This window comes from Lygodium microphyllum, chromosome 12, assembly GCF_053477565.2.
Source record: "Lygodium microphyllum isolate KBCC chromosome 12, Lygodium_microphyllum_v1.1.10, whole genome shotgun sequence".
NCBI classification, from domain to species: Eukaryota; Viridiplantae; Streptophyta; class Polypodiopsida; order Schizaeales; family Lygodiaceae; genus Lygodium; species Lygodium microphyllum.
In genome coordinates, this window is record NC_141146.1 from 95480990 (window position 1) to 95501075 (window position 20086).

Genomic DNA, 20086 nt, shown 5'->3' on the forward strand with positions numbered 1-20086 from the left:
GAGAAAATAGTTGGGGCATGCTAAGACTGTTTGGTCAAGACCTCAGGTTCTACAGATTGGGCTACATTTTCTTTAATCACTTGTAGTCATTTTTGGTTGATCATGTGCGTGCTTGGGAATCCATATCAAACAATTGCCTTGATACTTTCTCTATGTTGTGAGGATAATATTAGGTACCAAATTTTAATAAAGTATGTTATTCTTTGGAATGTCTTTTGCATTTCTTGAGTTGCAATCATACTTTGATTGGGTCTTGGGATTGGCTCAGCCTATTTCTTAGGCTACGAGTAGAAATGAGCTTGTTTCTTTGACTTCAATATAGATATTCTATTGCTCAATGGTGGTAGCTACTTCTCTTGGGCCTCCAATAGTTATTGAAGCAAGGTTTCCTTCTTCTTGCAAGGTACAAGTGGTGGGGTAGGCTTAAGAGATTTGTTTGCCCCATGGTCAACTTTCCTACATTGAAGGCAAAGATTACCTTTGGTTGCAAGAAGTGCTAAGTGAATATGCTTCTTGATGTGGTCAACATTGCATTGCACTTGACATTTGAAGGGCCAATCTAGCCAAATCTCTAAGCTTACATCTTCTTTGCATGAGTTCTTTGCATGAGCTTGCACTTGACTAACAATAAGTATGAAAGGTGGAGCGAGAGTGGAAGCATAAGCAAAAGCAAGAAAGAAGAAAGAGGTATGGAGGTTCAAGCACGAGATAGCAAGATGGTGTGTGAAAAATCCAACAATCACAATGTGTGATATGCCCTTCCTTTATTCTATTGTCATGTAAATAATAAAGAATAAAGTGACAATAATGAGCGGTCACCACCTATAGTGTGCAGGTGTGTAGGCAATAAGTACAAGTAAATGTAGGTGGCTAGGCAGAGGTGGCCTTCAAACCTCAACAACCTCCCATTTAAAGGTGAATGTGCCTGAATGTGGAGAAAACATGAAAAACATGACAAGGTAGAGTGTACATGGGTGGTGTAAGCAAGTTAACCCTTACCAAATAGCATGTCCCTAGATATTGCTATGTAGTAAATGTAATTGCACTTTTTTCATTTGGCCAAAAGTTCATTTTGAATGTTTATTTTATTCCCCGTACATTTTCTTTAAGGTAGATTCAATTAAAAATGTTACAGATATTGGTCTCACTCCCAACTCTCTCTCTCTCTCACCAAATTGTGTCTATTTGAACTGGAAACAAAAACTTGCAACACTTCTTTCCATTCTTGCTCTCCATCACATCTCTTAGAAGGTGTCATACTCTGTCTCTCATAGTAAAATCTCTCTCTCTCTCTCTCTCCACAATCAAATTGTGTGTGCTTGTATTGGGCACAAAAACTTGCAACATCCCCTTCCATTCTTGCTCTCAATCAAATCTCTTGGTAGCATATATATACACACACACACTCTCTCTCTCTCTCTCTCTCTCTCTCTCTCTCTCTCTCTTTATGTGCGTGTTGTTATTGTGAGAACAAAGTGCATTATGGTATTGATGGAAGCAATACTATTATTTTTAGCCAAACTACAATGCTAGCAAACAAGCCAACATATACTTGATTAGTGTTATGTTTCCACTCATGTTGTGTAAATTGCAAGATTCCAAGGACAAGAAGTCCCAATAGATCATGCATTTCAACTTTTATCAACTTTCACCAATTGTTTCTAGAGACACGAAAATCCATCATTTCACGTGCTTTGCATTCAATCAATTCATGTCAATCAACCACATTTTGAGAGAGATGTACAACCACATGCCACCATTAGGCAATATGATGTTTGAAAAAAAAAGAGGTGGTATAATAAAAAATGCAAGTCTAGCCATGGAAGAGACTAATGAATTTGAAAAGCAACAAATTGTGCTTGAGATAGTAAAGTTCTTCATTCATAAGACCAAAGGCATGAGAAGAGAATTGAGGGATGGAATATTTAGTCGATTTCTACAACATCCTACAATGGTAGGGTTATGACATCATTCATTTAGAGAGGAGTAGGGAATGCAAGTAGCATTACTGGCCAATGTGTACAATACATTAGCCATTGTGAAGCAACCAACAAACAAGGAAGTGTTGTTCATGAAGAATAATGCATTGACCATGTCGGTGAACTCAAGTGATGCAATGCCAATTCATAAGGTTGCAAGGGTTCTACAAGTTTCCAAGCAATCATTGCATCATGCAAAGTCCCATGTTTGAGCCAATAGAGGTGATGGAAATGGTTTATTCCCATTGATAGGCTATTGGAAAAAGACATGGAGTAGTACAATAAGTAAAGAAGTTAAACAAATGGTTTACACATTTTAGGAGATAGAAGCACATGTTTCTCCTAATAAGAAGGATGTATGTAGAAAAAGATTAGGAAAGAAAACCTACCCCAAACATCCAGTCCATCTACTCGATGAACCTCAAGTGTATTAATTATGCATAGTTCTCCTAGCTTCAAACTATATCTTAGTATACATACATAGCATTGTTTTCATGTTGCTCTAATACCTTGCATGCTACTTGCTTAATATCTATCAATATTCCTAATGATGATTCACGGTGGTGTTGATTAGCATGTTCAAGTAGTAACTAGGTAGCATATAGGTTAATGTTGATTGGCTTTATAGGCTTGAACTAAAAAGCATACAACTAATTAACTAGCATAAAATTCCTATCTAGCTGGCATACAGGTTAGTGCATTATGTTAGTGTTAACTTATTAGGAGAAATATGGACTCTCTTTTTCGCCCCTTAAGGGGGTTCTCTCACCTTTCTCTCTCTAAAAAGAGATTCCAAAATAATATTAGAATAAGAGATCTTCTACAATCAAGCAAATCTTGTATTTGAATTTTTAATAGATTTCACCTATTATTTTATTCTCAAATTGTAGGATAAGGTCACTTTTTCTCAAAATCCTCATAACTAAAAAAATACAGTTCTATTTTTTTTTAAAATGAAGCCAATCATTAATATACAACTCTTTAATGCCCTCATGACTTTTCAACATGAAAATATGTTAGAAGACGCTTACTACCCTGCTCATTGCAAAACTGCCCAAGTACTTTAGAGACATATTCACCTCCATTATCTGACCTTAGGCATTTTAGCCTATATCCAAACTGATTCTCAACAACAATAAGCCAAAGCTCAAAGGTAGCCAATATATCCAATTTGATTCTCAATAACAGTAAGCCAAAGCTCAAAGGTAGCCAATATATCTTATTTTTACTCTATGGGATATGCCCAAATCTTATGTAAATAAACATCAATGAGAGTCAGAAAGTTTTTCATGCCACCTAGTGATTGACAAAGCATGGGCACATATATCAAAATGAACAAGAGCTAGAGGCTCACCCATGTACATGCATAATGCCGAACTTCTTATGAGAACTACATGTCTGTCTGCCATAAAGCCAATGATCACATGAATCAAAATATTTATAGTCAAGGGATGGAAGATACTACAAACCAAAAAGCATTTTCATTCCTTCAAAGTGACGATGCCATAAAGATACATGTGGTATGTTTGCCACAACAAAAATATAGTTAATAGATCTAGATAGAAGCAAGGGATAGAGGTTGCTAACCTTGGTACATGAATCAAAAAAAAGATTCTCATGGGTAATATTCCATGCAGAATCACCAAAAGATACATGATATCCTGCATCATCCAACTGTCCAACAAAGAGTAAGCTTTTGGTCAAAGCTAGAACATGGTGTATCTCATGCACAACAAAAGTGCTACATGAAGCAAACTGTAGTCTAACATCACCAATACCAATTATATCCAATGTTGAGTCATTTCCTAGTCTCATAGAATATTTTGTGTTGTGATAGGAATGAAACTAATATTTATGCGAGGTAACATGAAAAGAAGCCATGGAATTAAGCAGTAATACTGAGGAAAATTGAACAAGACATCAACCAACTAACTAGCATCAAGAGAAGAAGCGATCAAGATGTAATTATCACTAGACTCCAACTCCAAGGCATTTATCTCCCCAATTTTCATGTTAGACTTACTAGAAATAATGTTGCAATCATTAGAATTTTCTTGCACTTTTCCCTAACCTTTCTCCTTGTGCTTATCACCACGTATCTTTGGAATTGTGGCCAAATATGAACCTAGTTTCCACAATAATGACATGTAAGAGAGGCCTTACAACCATGTGACTTATAAGCTATAAGTCTACCCGCAAGACTAAGACCTCTATCAGTTTCTACCATGGTGGTCATTACCACACCAAAATAGCATCCTTAAAGTATCAAACATGTGTTATGAATTTATTGTTTGCAATACAAATCAAAATTGTTCTATTCTTTGTAAAACAAGGGATAGAAAAATACATATAATAAAGTCTATGAGTGTTCAGATTTGTATCTCTCATCATACTCTTCGTTTCTAGCTGTGAAACGTTGTCGTGTTGCTATGCGCACACCATGTAAAAAAATCTAGAGTATGGCTTCCTTTTAGATTTAGAGAGCCAATGCCATTTTAGACATTACTGTTAGTGTCCATGGTTCAAAACTATTAGACTTTAGTCAATTTTTAATATTCTAGATATTATCTCTTGTAAAAAAATATTCTAGATTAGGATGATATGTAAAAGAAAGCATGTAGCTTTCAGCTATTTTGAGAGGATTTTATGTAAAAAGAGAGATTAACGAAATTGTGTGGCATGCGATCGTTATTTTCAAGCAGTGAACAGCACTCCGAAAGTGGGAGATGAAGGAGTGATTTGGTAGGATTTTGGTCAGGTGTCCTAGTATTTAACCCCCCTTTCGAGCCATTGGAAGGATCGGATTGGTGATCTAAGCAGTGATGAGACCTCAAATGGGCCGGCACTGGCTATGGCACTAGGCGGACCTCATGCTCATAACAGACAAAACATACCCTCACGGCCTTGCGGGCCAGGAGCATCTATCTGCTACTAAAGGGCGAACTGTGCTAAAGCTTAATTTATGTGTTTATGGTTTTGTAGTCCAACGTTTCCCTTTCTATAAAATCCACAGAGGGAGAACCCTTACACATTGGCAATAAATGCCACGATAAAACGAACAAACTTCACTCTTTTACTTTGCAAATATTCCAAGAGATACCATGTGTCCTTACCAAATAAATTTCCCAAGAAACAACGTCTATCCTACGGCTTAGGTTGCCTTTCCACACTCAAGCGTGGGTCATTATCATAAAAAACAGGTTCTGTGCATCCAGTCCTTTATATTCTGATACCATGGTTGACATGTATATGCAAAAGTGAATGATCCTAAAGTGCTCAAATATCATTTTAAATCAGAAACATGTGGTGCACAACCAAGCTTTCCAATGCTCATTCACTAACTCGTTGCAACGATGTAAGGATAGCACCGAGACAACACTCGTGTTACTATCCTCTTAATTAAAATACAACGAACTCTATGTCATGATATGCATCAGAAAATCAGCAACAATCAGCATGCAAATCGCACCATTTAAAAATCCCAACCCCCTACGTTTAGGTATTGCTTTTGTTGCATAGGTGTAGAGGTTTATTTTGTCATATTTTGATGTATGAAAAGCGATAAATCACAAACTTTAACAAAGAGATAGGGCAAACTGAGGCTAAACCTCATGCTTTTCCACTACCATACATCCACAAACAATCATTATATTTTTTCTTATTTTTGTAAGACGTATTTCTATTTTTTCCCTTATTTTTCTCATTTTCTTGATTTATTTGTTAATAAGATATGCTATTTTTTTATTTTTCTTGTTCCAATCACTTCAACATACTAAAATTCAATTTATCTTCCATTTTTTCCCCATGGGAACACATTTCACCCACCCGAAACGGAAAAACTATCTTTTACCGCTTAAAAACCGCATTTCGGGTTTATGGGAATTAAATAGAGCATGTAAATCATTGCAAAATAAAATTTTTCTGATACATGGCATATAATCATGATGCAATTAGCACTTAAATAATTTTTCATCCAATAAGAACATCATTACTATCATGAACCATCAAAAACTTCATTTTTCTTCATAAAAATGGTCATACCGTGTTCTTACATAACCTGAGACACCTTAAATGATTGCATAACCAACAGACAGAGCCTTGGTTGCTCTCAATCTAATGCTGCACATCAATCTTCAGCATCTCCATCAATCTCCATCACCATTTCCTTCAACCCCCTTCCCGGTTCCTTTTTCAAGATGGTGCACATGAACAGCCCATAGAGGGGAGAGAGAGGGAGGAGAGAGAAATACTAGATTCTAATCTCTTCATCCAGACAGCCATATCTCGTGTGAAGGCCGACAATAGAATCAGGAAAGAGGGAGAAGTTGATGGGCAATGTTGGTTCCATGGGTTGCTTTCAGCCTTCATTCATGATTTGTGGGGGGGGGGGGGGGCGCAATTTTCGACGCCATCTTGCTGATGCCATCTCTCCACGTTTTTTTCTTCAAAAATGAGGGAGGGGGGTTGAAAATCCCAAAGAACACCCCCCGCCTTGGTCTTAAATTTGTCCACCCTTTTAAATCTTGGTCAATTTTTGGCCTCTTCCGCGTTCGAGCTCCGTTTCAGCCTCTAAAAAATCATGCGCGTCCATCTCGACATCTCACACTGACTGGCAGCTCCTGGTATCCCATACTGCAATCAAAACTGTCCTAGCTCGGGCGCCTTTTAAAAGCCGTCTTTCACTTGGTGCTTAAAACTGTCCTAGCTGCAGCCGCCGCCTTCGATGTCGAATATTTTTTCCCTAAATTCTGGATTTTTTGGCAAATTTTAGGCACATCCCAGGCTCAAAACTCTGCTCTCATTGGCGACCACGGGATAGGGCGACTCAGCCCGTCGAATCCCACAACAGCACAAAACCAACCAAAGGAAGCATCAAGCTGATATAAAATAGATACATACTAAAACACAGCACAATGCTGACCCTACCCCCTGACAAAACCAAAGCATGAAATCCACAAGGAGTAGGCCTAGCATAATCTAATAGAAGATCCCAAGCTAGTCAATAACCGACGGCTCCAACACGGCCAAACTAAAAAGAACTATCAAAGAAGTCGCCTTAAGTGGTGGTCTGAACTACTTTCCTAACTAAGGACAACACAACCAAGAGCTCCTACTAGACGAGGACTCCTATAGCCTGGTCAAGAAGTATTTTCTTTTAGCACATTTCTTCTTTTCGGTATTTATTTTTCCATACTCGAGCATGTAAAAAGGAGGGAGCTGAGCATAGTGACCCAAGGAGAACAGGGCATCGGCCTCGGGTCGTGTCTCGATATCCCAAGAACCTACCAAGCCTTCGCGAGGCGACACTTAATCATTTTCTGATGCTCACTTTTATTTTCACTCCAACCTTCCTTACTTTCTTCTTTTCCAACGAGACGCCACCCCTAGGAAGACAAGGCATCGGCCCGGGGTCTGACTCGTCCCCAGGAACCTACCAAGCCTTCACAAGGCGATGAGCAACTGCTTATAAATTTTCATTTCTTTCCTTTTCTATTTTCATAGGGGTTAGAACCCCTTTTTACACACCTTTGTATATATTTATTTTCTTTGAGATAGGTTGTTTCCTCTCTATCATCATCATTTTTCCTTCGCCAGGCTTCTCTAACTGCCTCACAACTAACAAGAACTCCTAGAATGGCTACCTAGCAGGCTAGCAGAACAGGGTCACCAGGATTGCTTTCTAAAACAGGTCTTTCGATGCCTGGCAATGTCTTTACAGGAGGCAACGACTACTCGGCCCTCCCTCAGACATACCTAACCTAAACCTTGGACTTCATGCCTTGGACACCGGTCACCAATAATAAAAGAAAATCCCCTACAAGTACACAAACACATATAGCATAAAAACACGTTACTCGTAAAGGAGAGATATCACCTGGATAGAGCCACGAGAAGTGCGGGAGCTTTCGCTCAACCGCCAAGACCCACGGACTGCTTATTGATTCAAGCGTTCCAAGCCGAGCACTAATGGCTATCTCTTACATAGCCGACGCGCCATCCATATCTACGGGTGTAGTGAGCTTACCTCCATGCCATTCGAGTTACCTCCTCTCCCGTGCACCCTGGTAGCTCCACGATCCAAGTGCAAGCTTCAAGCAAGCTCCATCTTCAAGCTCCACCCTCCAAGCTCCATTGTCGCGAGCAAGAGAAGAGAAGAGAAGAGAAGAGAAGAGAAGAGAAGAAGAGAGGAGAAGATGGAGAGCTTCTCCTCCTCGGTCCCTCACCCTCACACACTCACTCCCTCACACTCTCACACTCCCTCTCTCAAGCACAACCTCAAGCAAGTAAGAAGAAGAAGAAGAAGAAGAAGAGGAGAGCTACTTTTGGCCACACACAAGAATAAGCTTCTCATTTACTTTTCAACTTTATATACAAAACCCTAAATCCCTTTTGGGCGGTCATCCCCTTTTTACATGGCTGGCCATAGCCTAGGCCCTTTTTCCCATTGTCCTTCTATCTTCCTAGCTTCCTTTCCACAGCCCATCTACATTTACAAATTGCATGGGTGAGAGCCCGGCACTCTTTTACAAGATTTCAGGGTGCGCCTTTTTATTTTAAAATGCGCATTTTCCCTTTTGTATTTGCCTTGGACTTTTAAGGTTGCCCTTGCACTTTTGACCTTTTCTCCTATTCTTTCTTCAGTCGGGCTACCTTTTTTCCGCCTTTGCCCTGTGTCTTTTTTGTTTCCTTTTGCTTTCCTCGTGTTGGGGTTAACATTACCCCCTCCTAGATGAGTGCCAGTCCCATGGCACTCACTGTCGTAGGTAGCAGGCAGTAGCATGCACCGAAGACGTGGGTGACAAGGACGCCTATGGTTTCCATGGAGGAGTGTTGGTGGTGGTGTGAAAGCAAGTCCTTGGGGCCTGTTGGTGGCCAAGGTGGCTGGTGGAAGGTTTGTTGGAGTTGGTGGTAGGGCTATTCTGTGTTGGGGATTGCATTGATGGCCAGCACAAGTGTTGGTTTGTTGGGAATTCTGCACATGTCGATTCTTTGCGGTCTTGTCAGATGGTAAGGGATAAGCATTCAGAGTTGGGTGTCGCTGAAGAGCGATTGAAATTTCATTGGAGGCTTCAATACCTGAAATTTGAAAACCTCTCATGTGGTCTCTCCCTAAGGGGTAGTGCTAGGCTTCTTATCGTGCGCAAGACATATTTGATTAGTTTGGGAGACAGGTCGAACTCTAAGCAACCTGAGAGTATTGTCCTACACTTGAGGACCCAAACTGTGTATATACTTCAGTGCAGATATTATGTAAGTGCTCGTGTATACTTAGATATTATGTAGTTAGAAGACCATGGGCTAGTTTCTCATAACAATGTGTGGATGAAGAAAAGTTGTCCATGTTGAGAAGAAGTACACGTGAAGGTATATGAGACATCCTTTGCATTGTGACTGCACGACGGAGCGGAATTGAATACATGGACACCGCACTTTCCGTAGCTGGAAACTATTGGACTTGCTTGATGAGTACGGTGCACTTTTCATGGCCAATCATGCGGTGCTTATCACCACTGACTGCAATGGTACTAAGGCAGAGTGCAAGAGAGAATTATGCAAGTGGTTCAGGGTGACAGGTCTAACCATAGGCGAGACAAGCTCCCCAGGTGTGTCCTGCCCTTGATGTGCCCTGAACAATTGTGGGTGATGCTAAAGGGTTAGGGGACTAGGGATGGAGCCAGTCGATCAAGGTCACCGGACATACCTAATTTGAGGACCCCTAGGTGATGTGCTGTGATCGTGGGGGCTTCTTATCTTTTCATTCTTTTCTTTTCTTTTCTTCCTCTTCCCTTTTTTTTTTTTGGTTGGGACTTGTCTAAGTACCACCATTACAATATGTTGAGGCTATCAAGCTTTCAATGGGTTAGAAAATGTCAAGCTTCGAAGGAGGCTATCAGCCTTTCAATGGGTTGGAAAATGTCAAGCTTCGAAGGCTCAGGAAATTGATATTATAGTGATGATTGTGCCCTAGCCTCGTTGTTAGAGAAGCAATTGTTGAGATGGGGAGGTACACTTGAGATATTGTAAACCTCCTTGCGACACATGCGATGTTGGTACAATTGAGGTAACGACTGCTGTGAGCCAACTATAGAGCTTGACCCAGAAAGAAAGCGTAGCCCATGAATATAATTTGGGCCATGCGATGTGGGCGGTCGGCAAGGGTGATTTTTTACTTTCGGCAATGTGGCTTTGCCGCGGCTCTTTGTGGGGTCGATGGTCGTGCGGTGATCGGGCATTGAACACTTTCGCACAAAGACCTGTATCCTCCTACATCCACTCGTCACTTCATGAGAGTACATGCATGGCATATACCACAACTATAATAAACCAGTGCAACGCAAGGAGATATCACTTATCTGAATTATATGGTGTTGCTTAGATATTTACCACCTGCGCTTGATTCGCTTTTTCTTTTGCTAAAGACGTCAAATACATTAAACGCAGATATAAAAAGTTCGTACAATTGGGAAACATATCAACACTTAACCATTTGAAGACAAAGAGTCCTGGTCAGGTAGCTTTTAATAAGCCATTATACAACATGGGGCTACTCTATTTGTACGAGACAGGGCGAGTCTGGGTGGTCGGGTGTTTGGGGCTCTGCTGGTGTGGGGCTCCCGTGGGGTTGGGCAGGGAACATGTCGGCCGGGACATGAATGGTGTAGTCCCAGGCCGCTACCGTTTCCAGAATGTCTTTAAACAATTCATTAAATTCTGCCCTATCCCTGGCCGCCTTGTCACTTCCTGAGCAACTGGTGCCCGAGCGTGCGTTGGGGGTCTTTGCAGCTAGCGTTGCCACATTTTGTGTGCCTCCTTGAGCATCCGCTCCCCTGGCCCACGGATTCTTCGGCCTTCGTCCGGGGCAGTGTCACTTGGGGCCACGTTTCTTGGTGTACCTTTTAAGAGTGGGCACGTAGCGCACTGGCGGAGGGACGTGTGCTGCATGTTCCCGTCGACTGTAGAGAGAGTCCCTGCAAGCTAGCTGCCCTTGGTTCTCCATGTTTTTCTTGCGGGGGCCTGTAAGATGCGAATCAAGGATTAGGATTTGTCACATGATAAGACCATTCATATGTAAGGGATTATAGTGCAGATTATCAAGGGCATAGGACGAGAAGGGGAGGGGTGGGGCATGCTGTGCTTGTTGTAGAGGGATGGCCCCTGTGATGTATATTTAGTCTCCTATAATTAGCCGATCTTGCTTCACGCCGAGTTACGTTGGCTGGCGATCATGGATTTAAGCAGGGCTCCTCCTCGGAAGGATAGACCAGAAAGGGGAAAAGGTGTATAGAAAGGGACGGTACCCCATCTACACCATCAGAGTCGTTGGTCAAGGCTTCCTATGGTGGTAATGAGGGTTGCATGCCCTTCACTTGGAGGTGGGAATGGTCACATGACCTTTAAAAGTGTGATGAGAGGAGGACCTGAGGAGCTTAGCCTGTCAAACCCAACTCTTCTCCTTGTGCTTGACTATCATTGCTTGTGTATGTTGATAGTATCTATACAGGGTGACACAAAAATCAGTGTTTATTTTTATACACATTTATGAATCCATGTCACTTTATGAGGATAAGAACCAATTGTAGAACTCGGGATTGTACTGGAGCATGGCACATGCATCTAGTATTCGTAGCAGCTTACTTAATACCGATAGATATTTTGCCACATCGAGTAGCATGGAACCTTGTCCGAGTCTACTGGCTATATGTAACTCCTCCTCAATGAGAACCTTATCGAATAGAGCATTCTCTTGGCTAGTTCCAACTAAGTCCATATTCCAAATGGCAGTCAGCACCCGAAGGGAAGTTGGTGCCATATAGGTTGGGTCTCTTTGAGATCGCCATTTGGCCAAGCGCTCCTCTGAGACTGTCATGATCTGAGCCCCTAGTTTTGCCATTAAAACGCGGCTTTCGCACCAATGCTGCTCAAATTGACTCTGGCCTGCTGACAGTTGCTTTAGTTGCTCTATGTCTACAAGATTCAGTCGGTAGAGCACTTCATTGAACGTGACGGTTAAGCGCAGTTCGTTAGCCTCCTCGTCAGAGATGAGTCGCATGCGTTGATGCAGGAGCCTGTCGTAGTGCTCGTTAAGATGTTCTTGCTCTTCCCAGGATAGAGGAAAGGGCAAGTAATCTCCAAGCTGCTCCTTGGGGATTGTGCCCATGTCCGCAAGGACGTAGACACGTGCGGCCACTTTGAGCTTAGCATCCAACTCAGTTAAGCATTCTGTGACACTTCTATGTTCAACGAGGGCTTGCTCGGTTGCTATCTCATGCAAAGTTCTAAGAGTTTCCTTAGGCTTTAGCATGGCTGGGGGCTCAGGCCTAGATGAGCAAGATTGGTCAACGCTAGGATTTCTTATGCTCTTGGGGACTGTGCATTTTTCTTGAGGTTTTGCTGCTATTTTTTCATGGTTCTTCTCGAATGTGACTGGTATAGATTTGTCACCTTGTTGTGACAATGTTGTATCCACTCTTGATTGGTCGATGTGAGTTCTATTGTCGGTGGATTGAGTGTTGAAAAAAGCTGTTGATGGCAACGACTGCTTTGATTTTTCAAAGCACCCGGATGTGTCTGAGGTTTCACCGCTATTAGGAGAGGCATCAGTGGGCTCATTGGTGGATGGACTTGATGCTTTATTCATCAGCTCTCCAACGCCCTTCGTCTCAATGTTCTTGGGGTCCACAACCACCTGCAACTGTTGTTGTTTTCTCTGCTTTCTCCTCTTTTTCTTGGTCAATGAAGGTGCAGGACCCTGGACTAGGTCAACCATTGATGTGCTTGGTTGGGCCTCAGCATTCTCTTTCTCTAGTGTGTCCTTATGGGACATGGCCGTGGCCTATTGAATAGCCTCGCTAGGTTGTGAGGGTACAACTGTCTCCCTTTTGGGAGAGTCTAGCTCTTCATCCAACTCCCTTGTGTTTAACTCCTCCAGCCTAGGCTTTAGGCACTTTGAAAGTGCTGGAGTTATCGAGGAAGTTGGTTGTGACACCTCCTCCACAATCAAACTATCAAGGACACGTTCCACAAGTGGCATTGTCACGGCCAAGGAGTGTGACTGCTCTGATCCCTGATTGGAAGTAGTAGCAGCTAGTTTAGTGGACTGGCTATCCTTGGTGGATTGCGTTGTTAAGTCCCTAGGGTGATCGGAAGTGGTGGTGTCTTTTGTTGCCCTTTGCACATTCACTTGTGTAGGTTGAGTAGTGGCACGAGGCTGCTGCTGCCGTGCTTCCTGTGTCCATTTAGGTGAAGAGGATGTAGGAGATTTGGGACTCCTACGTGGGCTTGGCACTGACTGGAGAATTTGCTCGAGGCTATTAGGTGATTGTGCCATTTGTTTTGTTGAGCAATTAACCACCTCACAAGTAGCGTGGTGCCCCTGGTGCCCCTTATCCTCTTGGGAAATCAAAGGCTCTTTGGGCACTAATGGCTTTTGTGCACGCTCAATGGCTACATATGTCATCTGCTTATTAAGCATGCTAGGTTGAGGCTCTTTCTTTCGAACACTCATGTTTGCTTTCTTTCCTCGAGACCTAGAGTTTCTCTTAGATTTCCTGCTGTGCTTCGTTGCTTTTGATGCACTCTAGCCTTCAGCTGATAGAGGTGGTATAGCAGGGGATTTTAGTACCCAAATCCATCGGTTACCTACGTAGTACCCCTGAGCACGAAGAAACGCCTTGGATATCCATCGTGGTGTTGTGCTAGCTCTCCATCGATGCCTGCATCTATAAGGCTTGGGCTTCTTTTGGGGTCTTCTACGATATTTGTAAGTCCAAAGCTTGTCCTTGGCATTGTCTCTTGACCTTCTTGGTTCAGGCATAGCCTCACTCACTGGCTCTCGTTGTTCGACCTGTGCTTGTATCAACTCTTCCAACAAGTCCTTGCCCTTGTTTGTAGGTTTGACTGTTATGTCATCACCTTCCTTGCCTTTCCCTTGAGGTTCGATGAGGTCACCCTTGCTAAAGGTGGTGACTATCCTCACACCCGGTAGTGTCAGGTGTATCCTTTGTGCTACATAGTCAGCCTCACACTTGGTCACCCTTTTGAAGGGTCTTCCTAGGAGGGTTTCTTTCCTGCAACTAGCACTATTTGGAGGAACATGAAATAGGATAGGCAAGCTTTCCATTTCAATTGTTGCAAGGATTTTGCACTTCCCTATGAGTGCTTGTGGGTATCCCCCATAAGGGTTAAGAGTTACATTAGTCGATGTGAGCTCTGGTTGGCCTAGCAGGGTCCATGATTCATAGGTCAAGATGTTAAAATCTGCTCCTTCATCAATTAGAGCATCGATAGTATGCTCTCTTTTCGCGGTGAGTTTGACCCTAAGATAGGCAGGTGGTACCATGTCTTCATCTTCCGGGTCTTGGCTTGTAAATTTAAGCCTTCTAACAGATGCCCTTGAGTCCCCACTTGCATGACCAGACGTGGATTCTCCACCGATGTCTTGGGTTGTCTATGTAGTGTTGCTCAAAGTACATCTCTCGTAAAGAGTGTCATGTCTAGACGTCTTGGCATTTGTAGCTTGCTGATGTTGCATTTCGCTCTGACTAGACATGGTATGAACACAATGTCTTTGTGTTCTCGTGGAGTGGCCTTTTTGCCCTTGATGGCTAGATTGGCCCATTGATGTTCTAGGGTCTCTGTTTCTCTCTGTTTGGGTATGGGATTTTGGTTGCTCTTTTGCAAGTGAGAATCCATGCTCGTGTAGAGCCATTACTTCACTAGGGTCCAATTTGGACAACCTGTCACGACGCGCGTTTTCCCTCCAACCTACTTGGGGGAGGTGCAGAGGGGGCAGCCCCCTCTGCGGGGGTCTGGGGGGGGCGGTCCCCCCAGCCCGCAAGGCCATTACGGTAAAAGCCATGCACAATTTGGAGGACCGTTTATAGCCAAATTTGAACCACTTACTCTCAGTTTCAGCCCGGTAATGGATCTATGATATGGTTTCGGCTCTATATGGTTTCCCGGTTAATTTCACTGTCTTCAGGTTAAAATTTGAGAAAATCTAAATTCGGCCTAACAGGTCCGAATTGTAGGGTCCGAGTGGGTCACTTGGACGGGCGGAGGCGCATGGGCCGAGGGCTAAGTTCGGACAATTCAGACGAATTCGGACACGGTCACTCGAGCAGGCCGAGGCACTTGGGCCGAGGGCCGAATGTGGGATATGGCCGAGGGCCGAATTTGAGTCTCGGACGGGTTTTTCCTCAGATGGTCCCAGGTCGACTAGGGTTTGGCCGAGTGGACTGGGTGGTCCGAGGGCCAAGTCTGGGCCTCGAACCAAAGTCAACGTGACTTGGACGCGCCGAACGCGGCGCGTGTTTTTTCGCCGAAGCTCGCAAAATTTGTCGTGCAAGGCGCTGGGGTTCTTCCCCCTTGTCGAGCAACTCCAGATTGGTCCTCCTACTGTAGGGGGAGGTGTAGAATTACCTGGGCCAGCCAAAGATCTCCCTGATGCCAAGATTGAAGCGGATTTTCTCGCCAAGCTTTCCTCTTCTCTCCTGCTCTCCTGAAACCCTGCAATGCACACTGTGGCCTTTCTTGCCACTTCTGGCCCTTATACCCTCTTTCGGGTATGGTATTGGCACCCCCAATAACTCACTTACCGACCTTAGGCATCACAGGTAAGTTTTTTACCCCTTTTGCATGATTCTTGCCTTGTTTCTGCCCTGTTTTGCAACAGTAACCCTAATGCTTATTTTCTTTGTTTTCTCCTACTCTAATGCATCCAAATCACAAAGTAAATACCTACACTACTCCATCTCACAACATAAATCTCAAGAAAAACAACAAACCTACTTGCCAAGGAGATCGAATACCATCTTTAACCCCCTCGCTTCCTACCTATCTCAAGCATCGGTTCGGGGGAAACCCTACTCCAATGCTCGATTCGAAGCGCGCAAGCGCTCAAGGCTTGAATCCGTGGTCCGACAACGGAACCAAAATGTGGGAGCTTTCACTCAACCGCCAAGACCCACGGACCACTTATTGATTCAAGCGTTGCAAGCCGAGCACTAATGGCTACCTCTCACATAGCCGATGCACCATCCATATCTACGGATGTAGTGAGCTTACCTCCATGCCGTTCGAGTTACCTCCTCTCTCGTGCACCCCGGTAGCTCCACGATCCAAGTGCAAGCTTCAAGCAAGCTCCATCTTTAAGCTCCACCCTCCAAGCTCCATTGCCGCGAGCAAGAGAAGAGAAGAGAAGAGAAGAGAAGAAGAGAGGAGAAGATGGAGAGCTTCTCCTCCTCAGTCCCTCACCCTCACACACTCACTCCCTCACACTCTCACACTCCCTCTCTCAAGCACAAGCTCAAGCAAGCAAGAGCAAGAAGAAGAAGAAGAAGAGAGCTACTTTTGGCCACACACAAGAATGAGCTTCTCATTCACTTTTCAACTTTATATACAAAACCCTAAATCCCTTTTGGGCGGTCATCCTCTTTTCCCCTTTTTACATGGCTGGCCATAGCCTAGGCCCTTTTTCCCATTGTCCTTCTATCTTCCTAGCTTCCTTTCCACCGCCCATCCACATTTACAAATTGCACGGGTGAGAGCCCGGCGCTCTTTTACAAGATTTCAGGGTGCGCCTTTTTATTTTAAAATGCACCTTTCCCCTTTTGTATTTGCCTTGGACTTTTAAGGTTGCCCTTGCGCTTTTGGCCTTTTCTCCTATTCTTTCTTCAGTTGGGCTATCTTTTTTCCGCCTTTGCCCTGTGTCTTTTTTATTTCCTTTTGCTTTCCTCGTGTTGGGGTTAATCTCCTTTTTCTTTCCTCGTGTTGGGGTTAACAAGAAGTCTCTGCGTAACATAGTCTCCTTCCAAGCTCTTCTTTGAACCTGTCTAGCATAGCACTAAAACAAGAAACCATTAACCGCACCTGTACTAAACAGACGACTGGCCCTCTTAGCCTAATGAAATAAAGCATTTCACTACAAAAACTGATGGGCCCTCTTGGTCTAATGAAATAAAACATTAAAAACCTCGCAAAACTGGCCCTCTTGGCCTAACGAGATCAAACAAAATAGCACCTACACATCCCTCCCCGAAATAGTACAGATATACAATAATATGCTCCTTTTCAAGGAGAAAAAATAGGGCTCGCAGCCCTAAACTAAATGCATAAGATTATGACCCATCCCTCCTACATATATAGCAAGAGACGTATACATAACATGTTGTCTAATCAGCCTATGGGTCCAAGATAACAACAGTAGATGGGTCTCGACTACTCTTTGCATCACCCATATCAACCATCGCCGGCCATATATTGCATGCTCTGATAACATTCCCCACAAACGACCGGGTCCTGTATCATGATTGATAGCAATATCCAAACTAGGACCACAGTTGAAGAAAAGGTCTTCTTCATCAGCAAGGTTTGCCAGTGAATCCACAAACTAATTCCAGTAACGTGGAATCAGCTGAAGAGACACTCTCTCAAACTCCTCAAGTAGGGTCATAGCAGTTCGATGATATATACAAAGGATGGGATTCCGCACTATGTATGTCCCATCTCACTGATTCAAGATCAACTAGGAATCCCCTTTTACTAACAACCACTGAATACCACCTTGCTTGGCAGTATGTAGTCCCATAATCAAGGCTTTATACTCCGCCATGTTGTTAGTGAATTCTACCTTGAGATAAGCAGCTAACTTCATCGTAACTCTACGTCGGGGATCTCAGATTACTACTCCAACATTCCTTTTTTAATTAGGGCCCCTAGATGCTCCGTCAAAATATAATGTGAACGTTCACAATGGGTTTACACAACCTGCTATCACGAACTCCTCTATTCGTAATTATGATAGTCAAAATTTAACATGTTTAGAGGATGAACTGACGGCTCCATCCCACCTTCTTCATTAAACTCAATAGGGATACTTGTCAACATTCGTAAGCAGTGATGGAAGAAGACTTTAATCTCCCACATAAAGGTTCCATCTTCTTTCTCAATCACTTTGTATCCTTTGCTCCACCAGATGAGTTTCCCCTAATGGTATCTTTGCTCCAGATATGGGTGCTCCAAAATAAGGAATTAACTGTCCCATCAACCAGCTTTAAGCTCTTTTGCAGGTCTCTAATCAGCCCCAGCATGGACCTACAATTCATTTTTTCGTATTAGCATACTTAGAAGTAATAAGGTTTAATCTTATTAAGATTAACCTTAGTTTTAAATTCTACTCCCTGCAGATCAGCTAGTTAAGCCGTATACCTATTTTTTCCTATCCTAACAATCGTGTAGGGGCCATCCCATCTAGGTTCCAACTTCCCTGGAAACAGCTCCCTACGGGCATCATAGTACATAACTAATTGCCCTTTTGTAAAGGTATACTTCTTTGCTTTAAGATCATGCAACTGCTTCATCTGACGCTTAGCTATCTCTTTGTGTAATAAGCTTTGCAATTTCAGCTCATCCAGGTGGGCTATGGTCGTGAAATGTTCAAAGAGTGCATCCTCATCTCCCAAAGAGTGGTTAATTGCAAACCGTATGGTTGGCAACTCGATTTCGAGGGGTAACACACACTCTTCCCCATAAACTAATTTAAATGGAGTATGGCCGGTAGCTCGCTTGAACGTTGTATTATACACCCATACTGCCACATACAACTTCCTATCCCAGTCCCATTTCTTCTCAGAGACTATTTTAGACAAGATACCCATAAGATGCTTATTAGTACTTTTGACTTTCCCGTTAGCTTGCAGATTATAAGGGGTCGTTTTGTTATGCTTTTTTTGCCAAGCTTTAGTTAGGCTTTTCATCACTTTATTCAAAAATTGGGTTCAATGGTCCAACACTAGTTCCTTCGGGGGACCGAAACGGCAGATAATCTGCTCTAAGAGGAAACTTGCAGTCTCTTTTGCATTGTCCTGCCTCATCACCCGCGCTTTTGACCATTTTGTAAAATAATCAGTTGTTACTATAATGTACCTCTTTTAAGTAGTAGAGGACGGGGTGATAGGACCCACAAAGTCAATGCTCCACTTCTCAAATGGAAGGATAGCCATGATAGGCGTAAGTGGGCATCTAGTATTCTCTCTGCTGTCATGTCTTTGACAGGTATCACATCTCTTAACGTACTCAAAGGAATCTTGGAAGATGGACGGCCACCAATATCCAACTTTTAAAGCTTTCTGTGCCGTCAACCGTCTAGCGAAGTGTCCTCTACATGTAGAGTCATGGCACTCTTCCAAGATGAAATGAACCTCGTTAGGCATCACACATCGGCAATAGATATTATCAACACCCTGCCGATATAGTGTTCCTGCGATCAAGGAAAACTTCAAAGCCTGTTGTCTGATTTTTCTCTTTTTAGATTTGGATAAACCAGCTCCAATCTCTCCCGTTGATAGATAATATGTGATAGCAACATACCAAGATGGGATAGAAACTGTATCAATTTTAAACATTTCTCAATATCACTTCCTTTAGCCAAAGTCTCTTACGGCTCCCCGAAATCCACAAGGCATTCCATAATACCATGCAATCTCAGTGTCTTACTCTTAATCTCATAATCAAACTCCTGCAAAGTGATTAACCACTTTGCTAGACGATTAGGCGATTGCAGCTTGTTCATAAGCAATCTAAGCCCTTCCGCCTTCGTATAGAAAACTACCTTCTCATAGAGGATGTAGTGCCTAAATTTTTTAGTCGCAAAGACCATAGCAAGGCACTACTTCTCCATGTAGGTGTAGTTAATTTCTGATATGCCCAATTTCCGACTAGCAAAAGCTATCGGATGATACCACTTTTTCTCCCAGATTTGGGCTAAACAACAGCTGATGCTATGCATGGTGATTGCTAAAAATATGTAAAATATCTCACCTCTTTTAGGTGCTTTTAAAAATGGTGCTTTTACTAGCTCCTGTTTCACATCCTCGAAAGATACCTTACAAGGGTCGCTCCATACAAATAGACAGCTAAAGGATAATAAGTTCGTTAATGGCAATGTCCTTTCTGCCAAGGCATTTAAAAACCTTCAATAGTACCCTATCGATGACAGAAAGCTATGTACCTCTTTCAAAGTGCGTAGTGGACTCATAGCGACTATAACCTTGATCTTTTCAGGGTCAGTTGTTGCGATCCCTACTGAACTGACCACATGGCCTAGC